The following is a 3,686-nucleotide window of genomic DNA, read 5'->3' as shown; positions in this document are numbered from 1 at the left end:
ATGAATAAAAATTGAAATACTCTAAAACATTAATATATGAGGCATATTTAGAAATTAATCTTTATAAAGTACTCTTACCATGAAGAGTCGTAATAAGATAAGAATAGAATTAAGCAGAAAGATAGGAATAATTTGAGAATGAACGTCAAAAACAACTGCAAAGAAAGAAATAAAAGAATATAAAAGAAGGAAAGAAGACCAAAGACAAAACGAGGGCAGACTAAACTCTTAAAAAAAAAAAAAAAAAAAAAAAAAAAAAAAAAAAAAAAAAAAAAAACCGTACATCCAAGCTCTTGCAGGTTCTAAGTTTTTGTATCTCTTTATGGATACAATCTTTTAAAAGGCAGTTCCCTCTCCTAACATTATTAAACTCACTTACCCCTGTTTCCTAAACAAAGTGTATAAAACCAATTTTCCCTTCGAGATATGCATTAAGTCGAATTTACATACTAAAATGGCATACAAATTCTAAATGAGTTCCTAGATGTGACACGTAAGTGTGATCAATATACCTCTAGCAAATATCACTTGAAGTTATATTGTCTTCCAAGGAAGGTTCATGAATCAAGACTTCCTAGATGTTATGACGAACAAAAGTGAATCCATATCATAGATAACATTTATAGCTGAATATACTAAAATTCTGAACTGTTATTTACTATGTCCTATGACATACTATGCAAATGTATCTTGAAATAGACATCCAGGAGTTTAGAACAATTATAATAATTGTAGTCCCATCTCATCCTAATCTTGATAGAGTTATATATATATAACATTTTACTAATGTTATGATGAAGACATTTGGCTTCTTCTATAATCATAGTTCATATATTGTTGATAGCTATATATAATTTTTAATAGAATCCCAGATATCATCTTTCATGCTCTTCTTCCAACTCTAACCATATGAAGCTTTGAAATTTCAAACAATGGATACCAAGGGCTTCAAAGCATTATTTTTGTCATAACAGTGCTATGCCCTCGCTGCAACATTACTGCATAGGAGAGAAACATATAAAACACTTCACTCTGATCCATCAAAACCAACTGAATCAACGATTCAATATTTTGCGTCATTATATTACGAGTTGGGTGATACCGAGGACTATTATCATTATCAATATTAACTTTACTATACAAAAGTATATTAGTCTAGTAGCGGGCTATATCATTTCCATAGTGAACTTAGAAATGTTCAGAGATGCAAGTATTTTTAACTGATATTTGTTTATTTTGGTATTTGGATGATTTTTAGCTTTGTTGACACTGCTAACTTTGGGGAAAAATTTTTTCATGAGGTAATTAGCATAATTTGTGTCAATCATAGTTAATGCATTTAGTTAAAATGTAACTTTTTTACCAAGTGTCCAAGAATCATGTAGAATACCACTTTTTTTTATACAAGTTTGACCCGAGGAATTATTTTTTTATATAATTTTTGTGATTAAAGGTAAAAGTTATTGTTTAATTTATGGGTCAAGGTCATTTATAGCTAATATGTGCATGTTGAAAATATGACTAAGGTAGTCATATGGTAATAATTGTCATAAAATTTATACATTTAAGATTAAAACAAAAGACTTAGAATTCTTTTCAAACAAAGGACTTTGAATTCCTAGATATGTATCCTTTCTTAAACTGACTTTTATCGCTTCCCCACTTATAAATTCCAGATTTTTAGAATAAAAGTTAAATTTTTTTATTGGATTTACTTAGATACTATAAAAACTTTCGACATATTTTTTTTTTTTTGTTGCTAATGCAGTATAAGTAAGTTTCAAATACATAATACATTTGTAAAATGAAATTATATAAACAAACACAGAATAAATTTCATGTACTGTGAAGAATCCAATTATACAGTAGATGCAACCAAGATCTAGAAGCAAACATGAATGAAGGGTCACATTTCAAAGGTAAAATTAGTAGATAAATTTCATAAATCTGTTGCATTATTTAACATAGTAAGAACAAATTCTAACTAAGTAAAGAAAGAGAGAGTTTGTTTCTGATTATTCATAATGAAACAGCAACATAGAAAGTATCAGTGAATACTTTGTAGATTTGTAATGTTAGATCTGTCAAAAACCTGTAAATGTAAAACCAAAAATAGCATACCTGGAAATAAAATTTAGATCAATATAAAGTGACAATATGAGAAATTTTTAACTAAATCTTATTTTTTTATGTAAATTTGTCAGTATTAGAGTTAGACAGTGTGACCCTCAAACTCCTGATGTTGTAATAATTGACGCCCAACAATTGCTGTATCATGTGGTGTGGCCCTGTGGAGGAAATGTTTGGGTCTTGGCAGAGTTAATGAAAGCAGGACTTGCATGGTGTTCTGCTCCAGAGAAAATCATAGCATTTGATCATTATGCTGAATTATCAACAAAGGACCATGCGAAGCCACGTCGAGCTGGTGTTGATGCAACCGCATTTAATCTTGACCTAAAGTGCCCTTTTCCAAGTCATGTGGCCCTTTTGAAAAACAAGGTCAACAAACGTAACCTGTCACGTTTCCTTAGCACATTTGATCTGGGATGTAGGGTGACAGTTGCAAGTAACGATGATGGCGTCTTTCTGCATGAAGAAGATTCTGTTATGAAGACACCGAAGACGGGAATCTTTCAGGGGCTTTTTGACTTGCTAGGCGAAGACGCAACCGAGACAGACCTCATGGCAGTTGAACAGCAGTTTTTCGCAGCTTTATATGGACAACCAGAATGTACTACCATGACTCAAGCCCGTTGCAATCTCTATACTCGTAAGCGCGGAAAACCATTGTGCATCATGTCTCTGCCACCAATAGACAAAAGTCTCTATCTCCACGTGAGACGTGCTCATTTGCAGACGGTACTGTGTAAGGCAGCACATAAACATAGTCCTCCCAATGTGTTCATCACAGAGCAGGGATGGGAAGTAAACGACGGGATGGTTTGTCCATGCATTGATGATGGCTCCCTAGGACCACCACCTCTGATGAGTGTGATTAGTTGTGGTTGTCATGCAAAGGGAAAAGCATGCTAGGAAACCAGCTGTAGCTGTCATCGTAAAAAAAACTCAGTTGTACTGTATACTGTTTATGCAAAGCATGTGATGATTGCTGGAACCATTTCACCAAGAAAGAACGCTTTGAGAAGAATGATGATCAGGATGGGAATGAAGATAATGAATATCCTTATTTGCATAAAGATCTGAATTTGAGCGGGATGCATAATGATTCACTCAGACAAATTTTCTGCACAAATAATCTGGTGACATGCATAAAAAAAAACATTCTTTGCAGTTAGTTGCTAAAGTAGGAACTTTTCAACAATAGTGGTTCAAAATGACCTTGACCTTTACATTGAACATTTGTTACAAAAATTATATGAGAAATTAATTCTTTGCATCAAATTTTCTATAGAAGAGTGGTATCAGATGATTTTAGGATTTTTATTCAAAAAGTTACATTTTGATTATATGCATCTATTTGCAAAACATGCAGATCAAATTGGAAAAGTGCCAAGAGCAATTTTCAAATGGATACATATCTAGAGATGTAAAGTAAATTGTTTGAAAGAGTACAATTTCGCCGATATTATTCACCATAACAATACGTAAACCTCACTTGGTCATATTCTAACAATACAAATACAGCCATAAATGACATTGACCATTACATTTGATGGTGACCTTGA

Source organism: Palaemon carinicauda, chromosome 24, assembly GCF_036898095.1.
Source record: "Palaemon carinicauda isolate YSFRI2023 chromosome 24, ASM3689809v2, whole genome shotgun sequence".
Taxonomy (NCBI): Eukaryota; Metazoa; Arthropoda; class Malacostraca; order Decapoda; family Palaemonidae; genus Palaemon; species Palaemon carinicauda.
Note: the sequence above shows the minus strand (reverse complement) of the source record.